Here is an 18,819-nt window from a genome sequence, read left to right as displayed (position 1 = left end):
GTCACGGGGCGATGTTCCGGTCTTGATTTTAGAGGAATTCCTGTAGAAAAAGGAGTCGGGTTTGAATATTTAAGCCATATAGTATCGCATCTTATGGGGTTGGGCTCCTCGGACTTGATCCGAGGACCATTAAGGTCTTACCCCGGTTACCCAATGGTGGTTTTTTTTTATGATGGCGCATGTGTTGTTAAGGTGTTTTCACCCATGGAGTTTCTTTTTGGAGATCGGATCAGAGCCCCTTTCTAGGTTCACTTACTTTTTCTTTTATACTAGCTTACGGCCGCTGTCCTTCGTCCACGTGTAGGGTCAACCTTTACAAGACTGATATTTGTCCCATCAGTCTAATCCCGGAATTGTTGGGGATGGTTGATAAAGCTGGAGAATACGGCTCTGTTAGGTGCAGAGTCTTATCTAGGAAGGGTAGTAAGGATAACTCTCCCAAGATATTTTAGATCTCCTTCCACATTTATTCCTTTATCTCTTTTTTACCCCTACCCTCAATGGAGCTTTGGGTCTGCCGAGGACGAAACTGTCCTCGGCTGCATCTCCGGGCCATTACCTTTTTCGGCTTGGGCCTTTAGACTCCCCACGAGCAAGTGGGCCTGGCCCATAAATTATTGGGCCCCACAATAGCCCCTAAAAACCCTGCTGTCCAACATCCTGGTTGGAATGGGGGGTTTTGGTAATACCAGGCCTTTATTGTGACTCACTTAATTCAGCCTTTGACTGACGCTGGCGACTCTTCACCTGCCCAAGAAGTGTACCGGTCTACAAGATGCTCCTCTAAATTTCTTCATGATGCGCTTATGCCGTTTGGTTATCCGAAGCGCGTCTTTAATATCTTCCCTTCACGAGACCTCCCAGATTTGACGGTTATTGATGGCGTGGGGGAACGAAACGGGTGTATTCTTGTCTGCAGATTTCCTCGGGGATCTGAACACATTAAGTATTCTCCTCTTCGTCCCCTATATAAAGAGGAGAAACAAGAATCGTTTCTCCCACAGATGAATCCCTTTAATCCCTCCAAGATTTGAAAACCCTTAGATTCCTTCCGGAGTTTACTTTTACTCTTTGGTTATTCCTTAACCTGAAATACACTCGCCATAGCAGTAAGCAATGAAAAAACCATTCACTTCCCAAAAACGCCCTGTCTTAACGAAGCTCGAAATGGCTCGGTTAGGGCAAGGATGGCGGAGACTTAAGATTTGTCCCCCCTTCCTTTCAGCCAAAATCCGAAGCAGGGGCTCATCGCGTCAAACTTTCGGCGTGACTGAGTCGAGAATTCCCATCATCGTAACCAACCGCTCTCTTACGAGCATACCTAATATGGCCCCAGTGTGTTAGGAGTCAGGAACGAGGCAGGGACTAAGTGTCTCTGCTTCTTCCTCTCTTCGTTCACTGGTGGCCCCCTCCGCCTCCCTTTCTTAGTCTTCCCAGCACCAGATCCCTCCTGGTGCTTTCACTTCTCCCTCTTTTGCTCCTTTTTTTTTTCTTTTTATCTCTTCTCTCTTCTTCTCCTCCTTCTTTACTCATGTCTTCCATCTTCCTCATTCATCTCCTCCATCCTCTTCTTCCTTCTCCTTCAAATTCTTCTTCCTTCTCCTTCATCTTTTTCCAAAGAAGGTTCTTCTTTCGATATGAGCAATACTGAGGCAGAGATTAGAGAGACTTTGAAGACGAGTTTAAAAGACACCTGACTGTTTACTTATCTGTACTGCGGATGTTAGTGTTGCTTCGGCAGCTCACCTTTTGTATAGGCTTGTTTGAGCCCCACTTTGTACGTTGTAATAATTTTTATATTAATAAAAGTTGTTGTTATTTTACTTCGCATGTTCTGTCTATGTTTTTACAAATTTACAAGCGCTGCTAGACACAATAATATATCATTTGAATCAATGATAACTAAAGCCAAAATACTTGCTGATAAAAAGATGTAACCATAACTTTAATAGAATTGTTTGACATAGCAATGCGTACCTGTAAATAGCGATACTTGCCCGAAACAGAGCCGAGATTAGAACTGGATGTTCTATGTGGTGTAGGAAGTAATTATTCGAAGACATATCACCTGCAAAAATGAACAGCCCCCTTAGGCTACCGAATAGCGGAGCGTCCCGCCATCATCCTAACACTCTTATTGGCCTTAACATTTTACAGTATTTGAGCTGAGGACTTTCCCTATCGGAGCAGTTGGTTTCCCCATAGGCTTGAGTCCGAGGACCATGCAAGGCCTTGGTACTGTCCAACACTTGTAATTTTTATTTTTTGTACTCGGTTTCCCCATAAGCTTGAGTCCGAGGACCATGCAAGACCTTGGTTCTGTCCAAAACTTGTAATTTTTATTTTTTATACTTGGTTTCCCCATAGGCTTGAGTCCAAGGACCATGCAAGGCCTTGGTTCTGTCCAACACTCGTAATTTTTATTTTTTGTACTTGGTTTCCCCATAGGCTTGAGTCCGAGGACCATGCAAGGCCTTGGTTCTGTCCAAAACTTGTAATTTTTATTTTTGTACTTGGTTTCCCCATAGGCTTGAGTCCGAGGACCATGCAAGACCTTGGTTCTGTCCAACACTCGTAATTTTTATTTTTTGTACTTGGTTTCCCCATAGGCTTGAGTCCGAGGACCATGCAAGGCCTTGGTTCTGTCCAAAACTAGTAATTTTTATTTTTGTACTTGGTTTCCCCATAGGCTTGAGTCCGAGGACCATGCAAGGCCTTGGTTCTATCCAAAACTTGTAATTTTTATTTTTTGTACTTGGTTTCCCCATAGGCTTGAGTCCGAGGACCATGCAAGGCCTTGGTTCTGTCCCTGGGCCCCTATGCTGAACGGGCCTGGGCCGCGAATTTACTGGGTCCACAAATTAAGAGGTATTCCCGTAGTCTTTGGTCATGCGGTACTTTTTGGCGTCCCAGTGTTCGAGGTGCGCCTTCACGAGACTCCTTTAATCTCAGGGTTGCAGACGGCGTTGGAAATCGAGCTAGAGACATTTTGTCTGTAGCGTTCCTTGGGACGCTGCGTGAATTAAATGCCACCACCTCATCTTTTTAAATAAATAAGAGAGAAAGTTGTTTTACCTATGCACAAATCCTTCAGTTTCCTCCCTTAGCACATCATGTTTGAGGCGAGGGTTGGGGAAAAGGAACTCTCTCCGCCACAGAGGCGCCGTGTCCTCCTGAGACTCAAAAGAGTGATGTACGGGCAAAGGAGGCATAAATTCAAGAGAATATTCCAGTTCGGTAGAGGGGTAAGGGTGTTTCTCCCTCTTTTAGTCAAAATCCGAAGCAGGTTCTGTTCATGCCAAAATTTTGGTGTGTCAGAAGAAAGATTCTCCGCCACCAGCGCCTCTGCCTTGTCGCAGGCAAACTTTTGGTGAAGGCTCCTCAGCTTCCGGCTCCCCGCATCGTTCCTTCAGCGGTGTGAGGCTCAAGTTGGGTTCTTTTGCTGCCTGAGTTATGGGCGTGCAAAAGCATTGAGGAGGAATAAGGTCTCGAAGCAGTAGCCAACCTCTCCTCTGTGCTACCTCCTCGGCTTCATCTTCACTCTCTTGTATTTTTCTTTACTTACGTAGTTAGCTTTAATGTAAGCTTGTTTCAACTTTTCATTGTACACTGTACTGTTCCTTTGTCTTAATAAAAGATGTGTTTATTTCTTTATACATACTTTTCTTCTCTGCAACAACTACTTTGTGCATGAATATTAAATGTAAGCTTGCCCTTAATGATATTCCGGGCAAAAAAATGCCTTAACGCAGATTCCTACTGGTTTAAACTCACAAATGTTATCAAGTATAACAAGGGTAATCCTTAATAAATTAAACTCTTGGAACTAACCGGGATAACCGCTGAGTGCTGCGCGATGCATGCTAGACCAATGTCCGAGAACGATAAACTCGAAATAATTCGTCCGAGAGGGTGGCCGAGTAGCGAGGGACTTTGATTGTGCTTTTGGGTAATACATTGCACCGTATCGTATCAACCCCTTTGATACTGGGGATCAGAGGGTAGACCGGGGAATTCGTGCAATTAAGGGATTAACCCAACTGTTAACGAGGAGTTCTCTTCGGATGGATTTTGAGGTTTATGTGCCATAGTTTTTTTTTTTTTTTTTTTTTTTTTTTTTTTTTTTTTTTTTTAAATAGTTGGTTTCCCCATAGGCTTGGGTCCGAGGACCATGCAAGGCCTTGGTTTTGTCCAAAACTCGTAAGATTTCCCTTTTGTACTTGGTTTCCCCATAGGCTTGAGTCCGAGGACCATGCAAGGCCTTGGTTCTGTCCAAAACTTGTGATTTTTTCTTTTTGTACTTGGTTTCCCCATAGGCTTGAGTCCGAGGACCATGCAAGGCCTTGGTTCTGTCCAAAACTTGTGAGGTTTCCTTTTTGTACTTGGTTTTCCCATAGGCTTGAGTCCGAGGACCATGCAAGGCCTTGGTTCTGTCCAAAACTTGTGAGGTTTCATTTTTGTACTTGGTTTCCCCATAGGCTTGAGTCCGAGGACCATGCAAGGCCTTGGTTCTGTCCAAAACTTGTGATTTTTTCTTTTTGTACTTGGTTTCCCCATAGGCTTGAGTCCGAGGACCATGCAAGGCCTTAGTTCTGTCCAAAACTTGTGATTTTTTCTTTTTGTACTTGGTTTCCCCATAGGCTTGAGTCCGAGGACCATGCAAGGCCTTGGTTCTGTCCAAAACTTGTGAGGTTTCCTTTTTGTACTTGGTTTCCCCATAGGCTTGAGTCCGAGGACCATGCAAGGCCTTGGTTCTGTCCAAAACTTGTGAGGTTTCCTTTTTGTACTTGGTTTCCCCATAGGCTTGAGTTCGAGGACCATGCAAGGCCTTGGTTCAGTCCAAAACTTGTGAGGTTTCCCTTTTGTACTTGGTTTCCCCATAGGCTTGAGTCCGAAGACCATGCAGGCCTTGGTTCTGTCCAAAACTTGTGATTTTTTCTTTTTGTACTTGGTTTCCCCATAGGCTTGAGTCCGAGGACCATGCAAGGCCTTGGTTCTGTCCAAAACTTGTGATTTTTTCTTTTTGTACTTGGTTTCCCCATAGGCTTGAGTCCGAGGACCATGCAAGGCCTTGGTTCTGTCCAAAACTTGTGATTTTTTCTTTTTGTACTTGGTTTCCCCATAGGCTTGAGTCCGAGGACCATGCAAGGCCTTGGTTCTGTCCAAAACTTGTGAGGTTTCCTTTTTGTACTTGGTTTCCCCATAGGCTTGAGTCCGAGGACCATGCAAGGCCTTGGTTCTGTCCAAAACTTGTAAGATTTTTTTTTTCTTTTTTTTTTTTACTTTCGTTTATTCTTTGAATGTAAGCCCCTAGACCAGGGCGGGGAGAGCTGGTCTGTGGCCAAAAGCCCCTAGAGCTGCCCGCGCCGTTGGCACCGCAAGGCATAGCCCCTAGCAGAAGTTTATGTCGGAGCAACCGCTGTGTGTTGCCGGAGACGTAGGAAACCTCACGAATCTCTGCTTGCTAGAGAGTCGACTCCACCGCCACCCGCGCCAACGCGCAAGCCTTTCCCACAGACGGCGCCAATTGTAGGGACACGATTCTTTTGGGGCTCAATAATGATGTTGGGCTCATACGTGAAAGATCCCTCACAATATGATTTGTAGAGAGTGGGCTTGAAAAGCTTGCCGTTGGTCACGGGGCGATGTTCCGGTCTTGATTTTAGAGGAATTCCTGTAGAAAAAGGAGTCGGGTTTGAATATTTAAGCCATATAGCATCGCATCTTATGGGGTTGGGCTCCTCGGACTTGATCCGAGGACCATTAAGGTCTTACCCCGGTTACCCAACGATGGTTTTTTTTTATGATGGCGCATGTGTTGTTAAGGTGTTTTCACCCATGGAGTTTCTTTTTGGAGATTAGATTAGAGCCCCTTTCTAGGTTCACTTACTTTTTCTTTTATACTAGCTTACGTCCGCTGTCCTTCGTCCACGTGTAGGGTCAACCTTTACAAGACTGATATTTGTCCCATCAGTCTAATCCCGGAATTGTTGGGGATGGTTGATAAAGCTGGAGAATACGGCTCTGTTAGGTGTAGAGTCTTATCTGGGAAGGGTAGTAAGGATAACTCTCTCAAGATATTTTAGATCTCCTTCCACATTTATTCCTTTATCTCTTTTTTACCCCTACCCTCAATGGAGCTTTGGGTCTGTCGAGGACGAAACTGTCCTCGGCTGCATCTCCGGGCCATTACCTTTTTCGGCTTGGGCCTTTGGACTCCCCACGAGCAAGTGGGCCTGGCCCATAAATTATTGGGCCCCACAAGACCATTTGTATACATTGATTTGAGTTTAGAAATAATATTATTATATTTTAAATTTGATCATTTTGATGACTGAGTCAAGCTCTAACAGACTTGTAGACCTTGGAAAATTTTAAAGTCATGCATGTGCATGTGTATGATTTGTCAATCCATGCTTGAAAAAGAATCACACTTCATGAATATACGATGTTTAATATATTGTATGTACTTTTAGTTTCTGAATTTCATCTATTCAAGATAAAAAAATAAAATTGTCATTTTGTCTAATAATTCGATTAATTATGTATATTTTTATGATAAAAAAAATGTGTTGTTTTTGTATGTATTTATGTGTATTCATAGGTTACAAGCTAGTATGATGATGATGATAATAATAATAATAATAATATGCGTAATTTTAAAAATTGACACGATCAAAGAACCATTTTTGCTCCCAGCTTTTAGTTTTTACTAGTTTTAAGAGTTTTATCTAGGGGTGTGCATGGGTCGGGTTGGGTCAGGTTAAGGGGATTTTTTAACCTAATCCACCATGGTAGGTTAAAAAGAATTCAACCCAACCCAACTCATCACATACGTTCGACCCAACTCAAACCAACCCATATGGGTTTGGTTGAGCCCATAGTGGACAATTTATTTATTTATTTATTTATTTATTTATTATTATTATTATTATTATTATTATTATTATTATTATTATTATTATTATTATTGTGGGGTACAAGAATTTAAATAAAGTATTTGTGCCACGTGTCATACCTATGGGCGAGGGGGCCACCATCGCACTGAGGTGGTCACATGCTCGGACAATAAGCACGCCAGTGGCACGTTACTAGGAGATGTCATACTGTAGAGAAAGAGTTTTGGGAATGGGGTTAGCCTTAACATGACTGAAGGGATGGTCGCTGCCACCACATTTGATGCATCCCACCAAACCCCCTAGCTGCATTTATGTGGAGAAGACTACTGAATAGTGCTACCTTGACTGCCCCAACTCACTAGGGGCTTGGGAAGGTGTCTGATGGGACAAGCACTCAAGTAGTGGCCTGGACGATCAACAAATAGAGGGCCAAGATCATCTAAAAGAACCTATATAGCATAAGAGACATTCCAGGGAGAGGGGATCAAAAAAGTTTGTAGAGAACACATTGTAGCAACAAGAGCTAAAATTGAATTCAAGTCTAAAAGAACTAAATTCAAGAATCATTCTCCTCGAACTTTGCCGAGGAAGGCTTTCCTTGCTTTAAACTTGTCTTTCTCTACTACCTTAATATCCTTGATCCATTGAGCACGTTGCTTGATTCATTGAGGCATAACTTTTAAGTTCACTCTCTACAAATTTATTGTGTGGGGCTCTTTGGACCTTAACCCATTCATCATTTGGGTTTAGGAGCCAAACTTGCCCTTGCAATTATTATCATCATCATCATCATTATCATCATCATCATCATACCCTCCTATCCTAAAAGTAACTACTAGGGCATCATCATATGGCTGCAAGGTTCCAACTTTATTCTCATCGAAAAAGCTTAAAGCTGGTCAGACCTCCACTCTACTCTTCTTCAAATTAGGGGGCAAGTCTTCTGTAAATGGCCAAGCTATAGACATCACTTTGGATGGTTGAGAACTAGTCCTTCCTAGAGCAGCAAGAATGACACTAATTGTACCTAAAGGTGGTCTTGTAGAAGTATCTCTCTAAGTTCTCGAACCTGCCTGACTACCCAGTCTGTTAGGTTGGTACAGGAATTGCTTTAACTTCCCAATCTTAACCAATTGCTCCAAATGACTCCACAATGTCCTTTAATCTTTTGTAGTGTGCCCCTGCTCCTGGTGGTATTGGCAGTGAAGGCTTTGGTTACGCCTCCTAGGGTTTTCTCCTATCTTATTTGGCCATTTAAAGTACAGCTTACTCTTAATTTTTTCCAAGATTTGGTGCACAGGCTCTTAGAACACAATGCTAACCACCAGAGTAGCAGTAGATCCGGATTACCTAGCAAAATCTCTCCAAGGTCGGTTATTGCTGTATCTATCTGACCTAAAATCCCTTCTATCCTGTGGGACTACCTTAACTTTCCCTTTTCCTTGTTGTTGGTTCTCCTCGACTTGCTTATACTCATCAATGCGGTCTATGTGCTGATGCACACTCCTAACAGGCTTCCTTGTCAAAGATTTTCTCAAATCATGCCCGGCGGGTAGGCCGACCTTGAAAGTCCTTATAGCCACATCATCAAAGTTTCCATCTATCTTATTAAACATTTCCCAGTATTTGTCAGAATACATTTTCATGGTTTCCTCTTTTCACATAGTCATAGACAACAAAGAGTCTAAGGGCCAAGGAACTCTATTGCAAGTAACAAAATGAGCCCCAATCACCCTAGTAAGCTCCTTAAAGAAGTTAATGGAACCTTTCTTCAAACCATCAAACCAACTCATCACCACAGGCCCCAAACTGGATAGGAATACCTTACACATCAAGGTTTCATTCTTAGAATGGACAGTCATTCTCTGGTTGAAGTGGCTGACATGCTCCACGGGGTTTGTCCTACCATTATACATAGTGAATGTAGGTTGAGTAAATCACCGAAGAAGTTTTCCTCCTTCAACTTTACGGGTAAAAAGGGACTTAGAAATCTAGTTAAGAGCCCTGCTTATAGCATTATTGCCCAAACCTTTGCGGGATGGATTCTTACTTCTACGCTTATAATGGTGATCCTCATTATACAAAAAAGGCTCATTAGGAGGAGTCCTTGACCTAAGCCTGTAGCTGCCATCCCCATTGCCATCAGAAGAAGGATTAGAGATTGAAGGAGTCTTTCTTCGTTGCTCGTGGCGTAGCCTCCTCTACAGATGGCCAATCTCCAATTGCATGCTTTTAGTATTCTCCTTATGAGAGATGTTACTCCCACCTTAAGATTGACTCCTACTAGTATGTGTGGTATGCACACTAACCTCTTGGTCCCTCCTTCGTTCAAGATTGAGAAACTGATCTTGACGTTGGGAACCAACAGACTCCTCTCGGTTTGGCCAAAACCCTACCATAGCTGAATGTTGATCTCACTAAAGCTCAAGTATTCCCCACAGATGGCACCAATTGTAAGGGCACGTTTTGGTTTTTAAGCCCAAAAGGTAAAACAATTCAGTCCCAAAGAGCCCAACATAATGAATTTTTAAAGAGTGGGCTGGAAACTAGACTTTAATGAGTAAGACAACAATCATGATGGGTTAAAGATGACAAGAAAGCAAAGATAAATAGGTTTTATGCAAATAAAATCTTTCTCGGCAAAGTCTGAGGAGAGTAGATCTTATATAGGCCTCTTTTCAATTTGATTACAACTCCATTTCTTATTGCTACAATGTTTTTTTTTTTTTTTTTTATAGATTCTCAGATGGTCCCCCCTGTAATTGGGGTCTTTCTTTTTTATATTAATCTGTTTGCTTCATCTCAACCCTCCATGTGTTGATCAAGTTGCTGGCTTTTATCCTTGTCCCATCCACACCTTCTTAAAGTATTTGGGAATAGCTGTAAGGTTGAATATCACTGTTCATGTATCACCTTTATATTAATATAGTCAGAAAGTTAGCTGCAGAGCTTTTAATGCGGTGGTAGCAGCTTTCTTAGATATTTCTTAACTTTCCTCTGTCCTATTTCCTCCTGATGTTTATCCTTGCCAGTAGGATTGTCCGGAATGTAGCTTCTGATGGCAAGCCAAACCTTCTTACCTCTACTCTGCTTAGTAGAGGAAGCATTTCTCCTCGAACAACCTTACCAAACCTTTATGAAAACAGCGGTGAAGCCCAATTGTTTTCTCTTCAGGCCCACCAAAATTCATTTTCCATAAAATGAGAGAGAAAAAAGGGAAGATGTGTGTTGGACAAAATTACCATTCTCCACCCAACAGCCAACATTTTGTCTTCCCCCCCCGGTTTTTTGATAAAATTTCTTCTTGTTTGCACTTTGCACAGTACGTTCACATTGGTTCATTTTGTTTGTTTTTATCTTTATTTTATTTATTTATCCTTTTGGCATTTGCTTATTTTTATATATTTAATAAGGACATCATGGTAAATTTATACCAACTTTATTTTCTATCCTCACATTTTTCATCTCAACCAAACAAAAAAGTTTTCCATTCTTCTATTTTTCCACTCTTCCAACCAAACACAAATAAGAAAAAACTAAGGGTCTATTTGATCATATTGTTTTAGTAATGTTGTTTATATTTTTTGGAAATACGTGTGGGTGAAAAAATATGTGAAAGTACGTGTAATATTGTTTAAACAACGGTAACAAGTCCTAAATCTTTTCTATCCTTTCACCTTTCCATCCCCTCACAATTTTCTATTTTTCCACTTTTCCATCATTCCAACCAATCTTAGTTGTTAGATAAGAATTATACGGGCTTTTACTATCGACCCATGATTATTTCCTAAAAATAAAGAAGAGATTTATTTATAAAAGGCAGAATGTACCACTGTACTCTATACAGGAGCTCCACCAAGACCCGTAGTCATTATATATATACCAGCAACCATCAGCTTTATATTTGCAAAACCCACACCTAATATTTTCAACATAGCTTTTGAACTAGAGCAGAGGAGGGTAGCCATGGCAGAAACGGTTGAACCAAATTATAGAAAAGTTATGCCTCTCCCAGCTTCACATTCCAATACCAAAACCCTGGGAGAGCTAATGCAAATGATAATCATTATAGATAGTTGTGCAAGCCTAAAACGAGATTGTTGGGCTCAACCTCACTTGGGCTCACAATTTATTTGTAAGGTGGGCTTCAAGATTTCCTACTTTAGGTCGTTCTCGGCACAAAGACTCAAAGTAATGTTCCTCCCCTCTCTAAATGACTGTTTTCACTCCTTTTTTCTGAACCCCTTCATCCTCCCCAACTTCTGATATTTATAGCTTAGGTTAGTGGGGAGATCATGATTACTGTCATCGTTAGTGCAATTGAAGGTCCAATATTATCTGTTTTAAGTGGGTGTTTAGGTGAGAGTGGGATGTAACAATTATGGCCTTGGAACTTGGTTCTAGTTCAGGCGAATTTGCTCGGTAATGGTGTTCCCTGAGCATCCCATGACTTGCCCAGACAAGGTTTATATGATTGTTCGGGAGGTTCTATGCCGAGCGTAGCTCAGGATCTGAGGCCCTAAACTTGTTCTTTATGAAGGCAGTTTCAAGAAGGATTTAGGGCGATGGGGCCGTTCCATTGGGCCTAAGCCCAGGGCCCATATGGGTCTTGGGATCTCGGTGCCGTACATTAGCCCCCCTTTGATTCATACCCGGTTGTCGGGAAGAATCAAGGAGCCAACCGAGCTTTTTGGTCTCGGAAGTCCTATGGCTTGGGACTCATGCGGTTATGGTTTCTCATTAATGCTCATCTCAAAAGACGTGTCGTTTCGTAGCGCTAGGTTTAGTTGTCATTATTGCCTGACGGTTCACGAACCGAAGCGACATGCGTGTCGGTTATCTTTGGCATCCGCAGGGTCATTCGTGAATCGTGCCCATTTATTGCTTGATTGAATGTTCCTTTGCCCCTTTTCTAATCCTATAAATAGCCTTCCTCAGAACATTCTTTCACTTTTTCTTCACCTCTGATCCTTCGAGCTTACTCTCTACCGACCAACTCTTTGTGCGCTTACTCGCCTGTCCAGAGTTCTTTCCTCCCTTAGAACCCAAAGTAAGTCCTCTTCCCCTTCCTATTCCTTCAACTTATTTCTTCAAGTTCCCTTTCATAGCATTTAGCGTCATAGATGGGCTACTCTCATCTCTTGGAGGCCCCGACTACCTTGGCCACTTTTAGGCGCAAGTTTAATATTCCTGATGACGTGGAAGTGGCTTACTGCCACGAGAGTGAAATCAGTCTCCACCGAGGACTAGGCACGATCTTTTTCCTTTAACGTCAATTCTAGAGGGTGGGGTTAGATTCCCCGTGAATCCCCTTTTAGCAGATACACTTAAGTACTACAGACTGTGTCCCGACCAGCTTCCCCCCAACTTTTACCGGGTAGTTAGCTGCGTCAGTAGGTTGAACCACACCTTCGATTTACAGTTAAATTACCATGATATTAACCATATGTATAGCCTCTGTGGGAACAAAGCTACCAATTATTACCTAAAAACAAGAGATAATCGGGTACGGCTAATATCTTGCCTACCTGATTCGAATAGGAACTCTGCCGAGGAGTTTGTTCGGGTGTGCGACAACTGGTTTGCCAGAGATGTCCCTTGCCCTCTTTCACGGCGTGAAGTGGGTTTGTACCAATCCCTTGATCTAACAATTTTTCCCCTTTTTTCCTTTTCTTTCCTCTTTATTGAAGTAGATCTTCATCATCGGATATTGATATAACACTTGTTCTTTTGCAGACGGTAAAGTGTTCGTTCCGGACATCAGAACCGTTCACGTGAAAGACCTGAACTTCATCCTTCGCTCTGAGATATTTGTGCACTGGGATGGACAGCTCTGGGCCTCGCACCTGATCCTCGGAGTAGAGCCAGTTTACTCTACCTGGCAGACCTTTAAGTAGACACTATTAGGTGATAGTCCCCTTCTATCATATATTGATGTTTGGTTCGTGAACTTTTTGCCGCCGAAGCTTACAACTGGGGAGGCGAGGGAGTTCAGGAGACGCTACACTTGCTCGGATGAGTTATCTCCTTTGCGGGACGAGTCCACGGAACGTGTGTCTTGGCGTCTTAGAGAGTTAGCTCACGAGGCAATTCAACAAGAGGACCCTGTTCAAGAGCAAGCGCAGCCCGAGAACCCAGCTGCGGAGCTTGAGCAACCAGCGGTTGAAGCGACTGCCTTGTCGATTGAAGATACCCAACCCGGCAGAAACATGGTGTCAAGGAAGGTTATGACTATTGATCGCTTCGTGCCCGGTGCATGGCAACCCAACCAGCCCTCACCTTTTCAGGGTCGGAGCCAGGTGCCTCCCCTTCCACCCTCTTCTCAAGCTGGACGAGCCCGTAAGAAATAGAAGGTCGCCGATCAACCATCCACGGGTCCGAGAGATGCTGCCGTCTAGACTCCTCCCCAGCCAACAGGGGGGATTGTTATCCGCGAGTCGCAAACCCAGGTCGGTCCGGGGGTTGCGTCCTCCTCCCAAGCAGCTCCAGCGTGGAAGCCCAAGTTCTTGTTGGACGGCAAGCCTTTGCCTTCGACCGCCTGTGTGCAGTTGTGGGAGAAAGGCGAGGGTGGCCGTATTGCCCAGACCCTGGCCGAGGGCCTTCTTCTTCCCGATGACGTGCATGCCTTCGAGGAGGGGTCCAAGGAGTCCGTGGGGCGTCGGTTAAAGTGGCACGCTATTGCGGTAACTCCTTAGTTTTCTATTCCTTTCCATACATTTACTTCTACTTCTGTACTAACTTTTGTGATTGCTGGGCTGCTCAACTGGCTCACATACTGGCTGGCCGTACATGGGATCTTGCCGAGGAGGTTGACCGTGAGAAGGGGGCGTGGGAGTCAGCTGCCAAAACAGCAATGGAAAAACTAAAGACAGCTGAATTCGCCGAGAAGAAGGCCGCTGCAGCGGAGAAAAATAGAGTGCTAGCAGAGAAGAGGTGTGCTGAACTTTTGGCTAAGCAGAATGAAACGGACGTGAAGCTAGCTGAAGCCATTAGCCTCAACACCTCTCAAGCCGAGGAGCTAACCGACCTGAGGGCAGCCTGGAGGCCCGCGAGTAGAAGTGGTACAATGAGGGATTTGCTGATGTCGAGCAATTTGCAGAACCGGTAGTGGCCCAGGCCCGGAAGCTGGGTTTTGAGGCCGGGTGGTTTGCTGCTCTTCAAGCTCTGGGAGTTCCCGAGGATTCCCCTCTAAGAGACCTCAGCCAAATTCCTTTCTCGAGCCCCATCATTGCCGTGCAGGATCCACTGGCTGCTGCTGAGGAGGAAGAAACGACAAGCATGAGGGAGCTGGTTGAACAGATCGATGCTCATGCCGAGCCAGATGAGATGGAGGCCACCAGCATCCTAACTGTTCAGGACCTTCTTGGCGAAGACCCACATTACCCCTTGACCGTCTAGCAAGAAGTGACAGATCCAACCCAGCCCTCCAGTTGATTATCTACAGTCTAGTTTTTTTGTGCTTTCACTTATCTTTATAGCATTTTTAATTTATTTTTTCAATGGTATATTTGCCTACGTCACCGGGTTGTGGTGAACGAACAATTTGCTTATTTCACGGGGACGACCCGAAAACAATTGCCGAGTTTTGGCGACGAGATATTAATTCTGCCTTTTGACTTTGCTTTCAACTTGTTGAATGATTCTCTATTTATTTGCGTGTTTGCTTAGATTATGTTTGCGGTTTCTTATACTGTAGTAAGTTCGGTTGAGAGCTGTCCAAAACCTGTTGCGCGGTGCTTTGGATAATCTGAGAATGAATTTGCAATTAGTGTTTGTAAAGGGGTTAAGGTTTCTACCTGTTCAGCGATTTGATCGAACCAAGGACAAGGTTTCTATCCTTAGAAATTTTTTGTAATGATAAGGTTTCCGCCTGGTCGATGATTTTGATTGAACCGAGGATGAGGCTTCTGTCCTTAAAATTTTTTTTGTAACGATAAGGTTTCCGCCCGCTCGGTGATTTTGATTGAACCGAGGACGAGGCTTCTGTCCTTAGAAATTCTTTGTAACAATAAGGTTTCGGCCTGGTCGGTGATTTCGATCGAACCGAGGATGAGGCTTCTGTCCTTAGAATTTCTTTGTAACGATAAGGTTTCAGCCTGGTCGGTGATTTTGATCGAACCGAGGACGAGGCTTCTGTCCTTAGATTTTTTTTTTTTTTTGTACAAAACATGCAATTCTTTTAATGTGCAATGACGGGATCGAAAACAGCTTAGACAAGTAACTTCATCATTATCTTGACTTTGGCGAAGTACAAAGTTTGACTTACATTTACTAAGGAGTACTTGTTCTTAATATCGAGATCGCTGCAGAAGGCTCAGAAAGCTTTGCTATCGAATTGTAGCCCGTTGTCCGATACTAGTGAGTTCGGTACCCCAAACCTTGTGACTATGTTTTTCCACACAAACTTTTTCACGTCGATATCCCGAATGTTGGCCAAGGCCTCGACTTCTGCCCACTTCGTGAAGTAATCCATAGCCACTAATACAAAATGGCAGTTACCTGTTGCTTAGGGAAACGGGCCGAGAATGTCTAGCCCTCATTGTGCGAATGGCCATGGGTTGTTGACGGGGTTTAGATGTCCTGCCGGCTGGTGGATTAGAGGGGCTTGCTTTTGGCATTGTTCACACCTCCTGACGTATTCCGTGGCATCCTTCTGCATCTGTGGCCACCAAAACCCTTGGGTCATGGCCCTGTTGGCTAGAGACCGTCCTTCGACATGGCCACCACATACTTCATCATGCAGCTCAGTTAGAAGTTCGTTCACTTTCTCAGGATGTAGACATAAAAGGTAAGAGCCTATGAAAGACCTTCGGTACAACTTGCGATCTGCTGACAGCCAGTACCGGGAAGCCACCCGACGAATCTTTTTGGCCTCCTTTTCATCGTTTGGAACTTTATCCTCGGCTATGAAGTCTATGATCGGGTTCATCCAACACGGATTTGCCATCGACATCATGGCAACTTCAACCCCAGCCAGGTTGTCATCACTTTTCACCTCGATGCTTGGCTCCCTTATAAGCTTTATCTTGACCAGCTGAGGTATGTTCACGGTTGAGGATGAAGCCAACGTGGCCAGTGAGTCGACATGTCTGTTCTGTGCCCGACCTACTTGGGCTACCTTCACTGTCCTGAACCGGCCAATGATCTGCTTGGCTGCACTCAGATAGGCTTTCATCCGAGAGTCCTGAGCTTTGAAACTTCCTAAGATTTGATAAACGACTAGCCAAGAGTCCAAATAAATTTCAACATCTTTCGCACCTAAACACAATACGGCCCTCAACCCGGCCAGGAAGGCCTCATACTCGGTTTCATTATTTGAGGGTTTGAATTCTAATCTGAAAAAGTGTTCTAATTGTATGCCCTCCGGGGTGATTATGCCAATAGCAGCTCTGGCCCCCATAGCATTTGAAGCACCGTCTACAAATACTTTCCATGGACGACGCTCCGCATTACATATTATCTTCCCGTGGCTCTTGGGGGTGAATTCTGCAATGAAGTCAGCAAGAACCTGTCCCTTTACCGAGCTTTGCGATCAGTACCTTATGTCGAACGAACCCAAACGAGTTCCCCATTTGGCTATTCGGCCCGTGAAGTCCGATCTCTTTAGCAAAGACTACAAGGGATACTCGGTGAGGACGAATGCCGTATGAGCCTGAAAGTAATGCGGCAACTTCCTCGTGGCGCGCACTAGTGCCAAAACTAGCTTCTCAAGGGGCAGGTATCTTGTCTCGGCATCTACTAAGGTTTTGCTTATGTAATACACTGGCTGCTGTACTCCTTGGTCCCTTAGTAACACAGCACTCACGACATGGTTAGACATTGATAGGTACATAAACAAATCCTCCTCGGATTCCAGGGCTGTTAACATGGGTGCTTTTGCCAAGTACTCCTTCAGTTCTCGAAAGGCCTTGTCGCATTCCTCGTCCCAATGAAACCCCTTCCACTTCTTCAGAAGCTGGTAAAACGGTCTACAGCGATCCGCGAATTTGGAGATGAATCGGTTTAGGGCGGCTAACATCCCAGTTAGCACCTGTACTTCCTTCGGATTGCTCGGCGGTATGAGGCGATTCACGGCATTTATTTGGTTGGGATTGGCCTCTATCCCCCGAGTAGAAATCAGATAACCCAAGAACTTTCCAGCCCCCACACCGAAAGTACACTTCTCGGCGTTCAAGCGCAGCTTGTGCTTCCGGAGTATCTCAAATACTCCCCGGAGGTCTTCAGTGTGTTGCGACTCCCTTTTGCTCTTTACCACCATGTCGTCAATGTATACTTCCACCGTGCACCCAATTTTCTCTCGGAACATCCTCGTCATCATCCGTTGGTATGTGGCACCGGCGTTCTTCAACCCAAACGACATGACTTTGTAGTGATAGTTAGCACTCGGGGAAATAAATGCTGTCTTTTCTCGGTCCTCGGGAGCCAAGGAAATCTGGTGGTACCCTTGGAAAGCATCCAAGAAGCTCATCCTCGGGTGCCCATACATGGCGTCTACTAGTTGATCAATCTTGGGCATTGGGAATGGATCCTTGGGGCGTGCCCTATTCAAGTCTGTGAAATCCACACAAACTCTCTATTTACCATTCTTTTTCTTCACCACCACCGTATTCGCCAACCACCTCGGGAAGAATATTTCCGTTATCGCCCCTGCTTCCTTCAACCTCTAGACTTCCAAGTTCACCGCATCAGCATGCTCCTTCGATGATCTCCTCAATTTCTGCTTTTTCAGGGGAATGATGGGTCCACATTAAGCTTGTGGACAATGAACTCGGGATCTACGCCGGGAACTTCGTACGGACTCCAAGCAAAAACATCCACGTTCTATAAAAGAAACAACAACATTTCTGCCTTTTCTTGGTTGTTCATGCTCGAGCCTATTTGGAAATACCTATCTTCGTCCGGAAAAATTATGACCTTCAAAACATCCTCGGCAATGTCTGCCCCCATTTCCCCTTGAGGCTTCTGTGATTGCATAAAGGCTCTTTTTCGGTCTCTTCCACTTGTCCGAGCTGTTCGTTCTTCCATCTAACCACAGCGACCAGACACTTCCTAGCCACTTGTTGGTTTCCTCACACCACGGCGACTCCATACTCGGTGGGAAATTTCACTTTCATGTGCAGGGTGGATAGAACGGCCTTCATTGTGTGGATCCACGACCTTCCCAGGATTGCCGTGTACGGTGAGAATGACCGGACTACTATGAAGGTCACTATTACTTCCTTGCCTTCCATGTCCACCGAGAGAAAAATTTGCCCTTTGGGAACCACGACCCTTCCGTCAAACGAGACCAATGGCGTGTCATACTTCGCCAAATCCTTACCCTTCAATTCGAGCCCTTCGAACAGGTCCAGGTACATCACGTCGGCTCCGCTTCCTTGGTCTATCATCACTCTTTTTACCAAGAACCCACTTATCCGAGCTGTTACTACCAACGCATCATCATGAGGTTGGATCGTCCCCTGTAAGTCTTCTTCACCAAAAGAGATGGTTAGCCGACCAACTTTCATCCTCTTCTCGGGTGATTCTCCTTTTGTGCAAGCCATTATCAGTACCCCTTTAGCTGCTGCCATACCTCTTGGGGCAGCGTGGATGACTTCGATCACTCCCAGCGGTGGTGGAAGGGGATTCCTTCTCTGCTAAACACCCTGGCTGGAATTTTGGTCAACGGAGTCCACTACAAACTCTTTCAGATACCCTGCTTTTGCTAACTACCCGAGATGATCTTTCAGTACCCGACACTGCTCGGTGGTGTGCCCTTTGTCCCTATGGTATGTGCAATACAAGTTTTGGTTCCTCCGAGATGGGTCACCCCCCATTTTGTTCGGCCACTTGAAGAATGATTCGTTCTTAATCCGATCTAGAATTTTGTGCACAGGTTCTTTGAACACCACATTAACTCCCTCAATTTGCACCTCTGGTT

The 18,819-nt window shown here is 44.5% G+C and overlaps 1 pseudogene; it reads left to right on the top strand.

Moving 5' to 3' along the window:
• The window catches only part of LOC115967151, a 30,068-nt pseudogene that overhangs the window by 2,587 nt on the left and 8,662 nt on the right, over positions 1-18,819 (top strand).

This window comes from Quercus lobata, chromosome 11 (assembly GCF_001633185.2).
Source record: "Quercus lobata isolate SW786 chromosome 11, ValleyOak3.0 Primary Assembly, whole genome shotgun sequence".
In the NCBI taxonomy this organism is placed as follows: domain Eukaryota; kingdom Viridiplantae; phylum Streptophyta; class Magnoliopsida; order Fagales; family Fagaceae; genus Quercus; species Quercus lobata.
Note: the sequence above shows the minus strand (reverse complement) of the source record. Positions and strands in the feature narration are given on the sequence as shown.